This window comes from Ciconia boyciana, chromosome 2 (assembly GCF_034638445.1).
Source record: "Ciconia boyciana chromosome 2, ASM3463844v1, whole genome shotgun sequence".
Lineage (NCBI taxonomy): Eukaryota > Metazoa > Chordata > Aves > Ciconiiformes > Ciconiidae > Ciconia > Ciconia boyciana.
Window position 1 is genome coordinate 54826379 of NC_132935.1, and position 8059 is coordinate 54834437.

The 8059-nt window shown below is 35.3% G+C and overlaps 1 protein-coding gene across 1 annotated transcript in view; it reads right to left on the reverse strand.

Annotated features, from left to right (window-relative positions):
• DLGAP1 (DLG associated protein 1) overlaps positions 1–7364 on the reverse strand; it is a 265714-nt gene extending 258350 nt beyond the window's left edge. The window contains exon 1 of the mRNA XM_072851299.1: positions 7346–7364. The gene's annotated coding sequence lies outside the window, so the exon portion shown is untranslated. The remainder of the gene's footprint in view (positions 1–7345) is intronic.
• Between the last annotated feature and the right edge of the window lie 695 nt (positions 7365–8059).

Below are 8059 nucleotides of genomic sequence, written 5' to 3' on the forward strand. Positions count from 1 at the left end.
AGAACTCCGCAGCACCTTTGATCAAGCCCCATTTGTGAGTCAAATGCAGCATACTGCTTTTAGCTTTGCTGCATTTCTAGAGGAAGCCAAGAGACCTTGGTGAATTTAATGAGTACATTTCAAGGATGTTTGAGCATCTAATTCCCTAAATTGCTTCAGCAATCCTAGCCTTAATTCCATATGAAATCTTTTAAGTTACACGAATCCACAACACTGCTTGGTAAATTGTTCCAGTGTGTATTTACTTCTGCTTAAAAATATGCACTTTGCTTCCATTTCTAGGTTTAACTTCCATGTATTGGATCTTTTTTGTCATCACTTCTGCATCTCAGAAGTTCAGTATTTTGTTGCCTTCCACAGTGAGAAAATCATTTTCCGACTACCCCCTTGAACACTGAACCAAACTGGACATTATTTTTAGTCTCATTTGAGCCAATCTTGTTGCTTCTCCCAAAGTCTCTCCAGTTTTCAACAAGTTTTTCAAACTTGAGTACCTTAATAAAGTATGTCCTGGAGTGGCCGTATTTGGAACAGAAAGGTGATCCTCTTGTGTTCGTAAGCCCGAGTAGTGCATTAACTTGCCACCTGCAGAATCTTGTTACAGCTGGTAACACTTCAGAACTTTGATTTATGGGATTGCAAAACCCCTCAAAAACCTTTTCAGAATTTTGATTTATGAATCGCATCCCCATTTTGTACTCCTTTATTCTTGTACTGCCTAATTCTTAACCACAATATTTGTCTATATTTATATCGATATAGGACATACAGAATGATATTTTACATATAAACTCACCCAAAACATTTAAGCAACTCACCCTCCTCAGTATCTATCACTTCACCAATTTTTTAACTATTTCCAGAGTTTACTTTTGATGATTTTAGATTTTCTTCCACTCCTTTAAATTGTCCTGTTTTCCAGGATTTGCAAGATCTGAATTTTAGTTGTTGAAAGAAATTCCTAGCCAGCTCATAAAACCTAGGTGCAAATCATTTCATTGTGCTGATTTGGTAACATTGAAATATTTCTTCCCACTTTTAAAATAAAAACAGTAATATGAGTATTTGCAGGAAATTTCTAGCCTAATTAAACTTCATAAAAATGCTCAGATATATTCATGCTTTGAGAGCAAAGGTAATTCAGAAAGCTTTAATAATATACATTATTATATATTTTGTTCTTGATGAATTATACTTTGTTAAACTGTTTTCCTTGTTTTTTTCTTTGGTCTTAATAACATAGTCACTGCATCCAACCATGACTGTGGTCTCTCTTGAGCATTCAAGTCCTGAATGCCAGAATTCTTTGCCGTGTATCTACTGTGACCCACTGCTATCCTGCCTCTTCCCCAAATCATTAGCCAGTTTTTTAAACTGTGCCTGCAGCATGTAAAAAGAAGCTAAAAGAGCTGGCAGGAAAGGGCAACAAAACAAAAGATGAGTAGAAAGTATACAATAGAAATAAAACAGATTGCAGAAACAGTTTAAAATAATAACCATATGGTAGAGAGAGTTTCATATAAAAAAGGCTTTCAGAAGAACATCATTTTGCATTACCCAAGGAGTTGGAAGAGGTTACTAATGTACCTTGGCCAGACTTTCACTATTCAGTAAGGACAAATTTATCTTTTCATTTTGCATAGTGCAGGTTCCATGCCTGCAACACTGAACTAAAAAGATTATCTGAATCAGATTTTTTTATGATGTTATTGCTTTAGCTGTTATAATAATATAAAAATATAAAGACAGACCATATAAGGACAGACTGTGCTTCCTATACTCTTTCCAGTGTGAGGATACACATGGAGCCCCTGATTCCATGAAGGCATCAGGAGGTCATGAGATATTTATCATTGTGTCTACGTCTGCTTATGATGTGCAATGCAAACCTAAGACAGACATCTCTCCCTTGCATCAGCAGCCTAAAACCAGTGCCAGTTCCATAGATCAGTTTGTTTCTAAGATAGGTGAATTATTTCAGGGATATGATTTTATACCATGGGAGTAAATAGGATTTCCCACTGTGCTCAATTTGACATTTTTTACTGGAAGAGAATGATGGGAATACAAGAAATGTCCCCTCTCTCAGAGTTAATGGTGTTATTACTTTTGACCCACCATGCAAGCTTCTTACAGGCATCTACTTCCAACAGTGTGCACTTATCACCATGCTGGGGTGAATTCAAAGGCCCATTGAGCCACTGTCATAACAATGGTGGAAGTAGATGCTGAAGGAAGAGTATAGAAAAGCTTAAAAAGGTTGAATAACTCTGGTATTTCTTGAACTAGAGATGACTATTCTGAGGCTTGAGACCTTACAATAGTGTTATCTATCCCTAATACTATGTCCCTTGGCCTCAGGCTGCCACTCAACAGCCATGCACTCACAAGCAGGTCTAATTTGGCTGTGGCTTTCCTGTAACAGAAGAAAGTCACAAGGAAAGGCATTTTAAAATTAAAGGGCCATTTAGCATGCCATAGGATTAACATAAAAAAAAATAGGAAGAAAAGGTGTAATAAATAACAAAGTACTAGATACTTAAATATTTAGCCTCACCTCCTTACCTATCTTCTACAACCACATACCTATCAAGGTAATGGGAGGTGGGTTGGGAAGCAGGCAACGCTGCCTTGAAGTTACTTTCTCTCTCTTTTCCTGAGCCTGTTCCTCTGACTTTACCAACCTGTTTACTTTCTTATTTAAATAAAATGAAATAAAAATTAAAAAAATATTTAAAATAAGCAATAATGATTTAAAAATTAAATAAAAGATTCTGTTTTGGTACCTTGACATAGTTTATATAAAAGCATAAATAGGCATGTTTCTTTACTACTCTCCGATTAAATCCTGCAGGTGTAATTTAGTCATGCTTTACAGACAGTGTAATAAAATAATTTATCTGAAGGTTACAAAATTTCTCTCTTTATTTTTACAGAAGTTAAAGGCAGCTGTAGAAAACAGAGCCTTTTGGCACTCTAGGACAATTTCGTCTACTAATTTCCTATCTTCCACACACACAAAAAAAAAATCTAGATGGCAGAGGAAGAAGGACCACACCTTCTTCTAGAATTCAGTCAATAAATATCTGGATGACACCAACTGTCAAAAGGCAGGAGATCAAAGATGCATTTCTGAAATAAATTTTGATACAAAAATTATTATAGCTGTAAGGAAGTATTATCTATTTCTGCTAGATGTGATGAAGTGGAATTTTGTTCACACTGATACAGAAAAAATGATGGCCTTAGGTATACCCAATTTCAACCTTCCTCTTTATTTTGTTCTTTTTTCCCCAGTTACATATTTAACTAGTGTAAGCAAATTCATCACAATGTTTTATTACTCAAAGATAAGCCTCTATAGTTTCTAGTTATTAATGATTGTTTCCTCATTTATCAGTAGAAATAAAATTTTTGATACAATATTTTACTGTATATCTCAGCACCTCCCTATCTGCAGTTTTTGGTATTTTCTCCATCTATATACTATAACTCCATTTTCCCTTATGCCTGCACGGATCACCATTGTTTGGTTATGACATTAGTGTTGTCACTACGGCACTCAAATCTAAGGAGTGTCCAGGAGTAGTTTCAGCATCCACCTCATCCCAAAAGATTATGGGTTTTCCCTGGATTTCTAACTTGCCACTGGATGCAAAAATGCATTTGGTTCTTTACATCTCATCAAGTCTCTCTTGTTGCCTACATACTGTTGCTTAAAAGAGTTATCCCTATCCTTTATTTTGATGTTTGGTTTTCCCATAAGTAGAGAAGGGAGTGGAATATATAAAATGTATTTTCATTTGCATTTTCCTGTTTTATCTAATAGACAAGACAATTCACCTGTCTATCTCATCGTCATTTAAGTTTCTTTTTTCTGATTCATAGGCTTTGTATATCCAATCAGGGAATTACTATTCAAGCTATAATAAAAAGTCTTGTCTACATTTTTCTTTAAAAAACCCCAAGCAAGTCATGATCAGTTTTCAATTATCACCCGAAAGCTGATTTTTCTTTATATTTGATCACACTGCCTTTGCCTCATCTAAGCTTTTGTGCCTTCTCGGTGTACTTTACCCGAGGCAATACTTCTAATTTTTCTCATTACAGCTGTTACTTTCACACCAGCATTATTAGTAAAATACCTTACACTTCCTCTTTTACTGCATCAAAGATCATAATATCTTTTAACTGGTAATTTGTTCTCTATGTCTTGTGCCATTTTTCCCTAAGGAACAATATTTTGAAGAGCCTAAGACTGCTGCATAATTAGATCATACAAAACATCCGCTATCCTATCTCCCAATAAGACAGGAAGACCTTAAGATTTACATTTCTTTCATACATTCTCCCTGTAGAGGATTAATTATATTCCTTTTGTTTAGTCTCATTAAAGTTCATTTCTTCTGTGTCCCTAATACACTTCATACAGATTCTCCTCATCTGACTTTTTCAAAGCCTAGCCGTCTTTCCCCTGATGATAAACATGTCTTGAATTAATGGCATATTTAAGTTCCATCTGCATCTCCCTTGAACACAATTCACAAGAGAGTAACGTACATCAATGATATCCTTATGAAAATAAATGGACCACACCCTGTTCTTTCTAATAAATGTGTCACTAGTCAAAATACCTTCTTCAATGACATAATGTTTTCTTTTGTATTCCTTTGTTAAGAGATTTCTTATGCCCCTACCTCACATCCTTTTGCCCCAAGCAAAAAGTCCCCTTTACAGAAGGGCAATAAACTGATAGGACGCCTCATAGAAACTGCTGTTTCTTCTGTTAAGTATCTATATCCTCAGGGGAGTACTTAGTTTCTGTCATTTTGTCCATTCAGATTATTCTAAAATGAATGGTATTTTTTTGTGTAGTTCTAAAACTGTTTTGGTCACATTCACACTGCTGTATCCCCCAGTATTTCAGCTTTCCATTTTTATGAGCAATCAATTAATTCTCCAACAAAACAGTGTATTTACAATAAAAATAATTCCTGTCTGCATTCTCCAATAGAATCCTCTATATTGGAAGAATTCCCTGTGACACCTCTTCTCCCAACATGCAGTGAAAAAAGTCCCTGTTCTGCCCTCCAAGTGGTGGTGCCTTTGCTTCTTCTGAGTAAGCAAAGGGTTGCTTTATTAGGAGGAATTTGTGTGTCTGTATATATCTAAAAATACCCTATCCAAAATCTTAAATACCCTATCCAAAACTGGCTGGATTGACTGAATATGTAGACTCTATAAAACGTCATAAGAAGGGTCAAATTTAATAATATAACTAAATCACGAGTTTACTTCTTAATCATTAAAAAAGGAAACCACCAATACTCAGGTGAACTTCAAGTAAAACTATAGGGGAAAAATGGTACATGAAATTGTTGTTGGAAAGCATCTGTCATGATGTGTGTGAACAGACAACACGTATTTTGGCATTTCCTAATTTTTGCAGAGGTGACTGCACAGCCTTAATAATGTTCTTACTGCATCATTTTTAACTTCCTTGACCCTTCCAAAAGACACATGCCCAAACCCAGGTGCATATAACAGCCAAAGTTGAGCACAGCTGTAAGAAACTGAACACTGGGAATGCTGGACATAGCAATGTTAACCAACCACAAGGAACTGAGGGGACAGATTTTTTTTGTGTATGAAAATGCATAGTAATTCATATAAATATATGTAAGTGATAAGTAAATGCATTATTATGAAAAACAAATTCCTAAGCTAAAAATCCAACTTTTACTTGGGAAAATCACATCATTGCAAACATTGTATCACCATTTCAATGAAGTTTTAGACTTTTACAGAAGGCCAAATTGAGGAAAAGGTAGCTGAACTGACCTAATTAGTTTATGTAGTCAGAAAATACACACCTAGTTCCCAGTCCTATTCTGCAAAGAAAATGCACCACTTTTTCTAATGTATACATAGCTTAGAAATATATACTTGTAATACATAAGTAAATATATATATGCTACTTATGTAACATACAGAATCATAGGTACATATATATTATATGTAATAAACCACCATGGATACAGTTTTATGGCTATTGAAATGTTGCAGCAGCATCAGTATTTTCTCCTCTTATAGTAAGTTTACTAAAATACTGCTGGATAATTAGATTAAAAAATTAATTTCTTACAATTAGAGTGTTAAGTGAGGTATCCATTGAAATTTTTTAAGGAAAGGGAAAGCAATGAGTAAAGATCACTCTGGAGTGATACAAAGAGTATTCCAGAGATTTAAAACATTTCATTCAATATCTTAAACTTACGCTCTACTCAGGGAAATTTACAAGTTGAAGTACAGTATCATACCTAACTAATCATGATATACCCATAACCAATTATATAATTAATATATTAATTTAACAATATAATTAAATTGCTTGCTACTGAACTGTAAACAGTTGAATATAGCATAGTTCTAAGAGTTACTTTTAAAAATCATATCGAATCATAAGCAGCATGACCACCATTTTAAAAAGAAATATAAATTAAAAATACTCTCCCAGTTTCTAGTGCATGTATGTTTACATCTGTCATGTGGGAATAAAGAAACAGGATATGGAACTGTTGATTTTAATTTGTCTCGATGTGATTAGCTTTGTGAAATACCTATAGTTCACTATATGCAGACGTTTCACTACTATTCAATTCGTGTTCAAGAGGCTAGAGTTGCTAGAGGTCTGCTTATCTTCAGTATGTCTACCAGGTCAGTAAGTTCCTGTTTTTTTGCAGCTCTTAGTGGAGGGGGGGAAAAAACAAACAAACAAACAAACAAACAGAAGTGCTGTGGAAACTGTGGAAAAGGAAGTTCCTTCCCTACCAGAGCTTCTCTAGACCATTTCAATGTTGCTTCCAAGATGCTGCAACCACTCCCCCATGCTGTCTTGTGTACTTCATTTTTGTCTGTGATCTCTCTCTTTCATTATACTCCTCCAGGCCACATCAATCCTTTCCTCTCACCCTCTCTACATTCACTCCATAGCTATGGCACGTCTAGCCCTATGGGGCTCTACTCAACATTTAAGATTATATGCTACATTTTTATGTTCATGTCAGACTCATAAAAATCGTTCACCACACCGTTCAAAGACACCTGATATTAACACTGTCTGCAGCCTGCAGACATATATAAGTACAAAGATGGGTTATCATCTATATAATTCTCTAAGCCAAAACAGCAAGCTACCAGGCGACCTTCATTTCCATTAAAGCAATTCAGAATTTGCAATCATTTGGCCTCCTGCCTTTTACAAGCAAATCTGGAGAAAAATGAATAAAAGTGATGCAGAGACAGATCAAGGAGAACGATCAGAGAATAAGAAGAAAGGACTCACCTCCTTTAGTCAGTTTTCCATTTTAGTTTGTTTCAATTGTTAAAGAGGGAAGAGATTTTTTTGCACTCTTTAATTCAGATGTCAGTTCCAATATTTGATGCCTGACTGTTCTGAAACACAATCAAAGTGTAGCAGTTAAAACTACTAGCCTGAAACAAGATAAAATTATTAACATGGCAAGCAGCTACTTATTCATTAAAAATCTCAGCAACGTTGAGAGGCTTTATATCAATGGTCTGTAGCAAAGTTTTCACATGGTACCACACTCTCCTTCTTGCAAGAAAAAAAGCACAGAAAAAAGAATATTTAGATTGTATAATGCTGCATTTGTGGTGCCATCTCACATGTTTTACTCTCCCTGCACAATGCACGAAGAGTTTGCTGGTTCTTTTACAGAAAGAGACAAAGACTAGTTATATGTGATTACCTCAGTAAATCTACTGAGTCTGCACGCACATCTCTCCCCCAGTCTCATCCTTCTATAACCTATTCTCACACTACATAAGCACCACGGAGTCCTGCTGCCTCTGTCTAGAAAAGCAGAGGAGAATGGTGAAACTAGACCAACCAACGAGCTATATACATGGTGCTTCCCCACCAGCATCTGATGGGTGGTGGACAAAATTGCAATGGCAAATCTCTGCACATTTAAATATAAGAATTTTTAAAATTATATAAACTGAAAATACTTATTTCCAAGCCATTTTCTTTCTC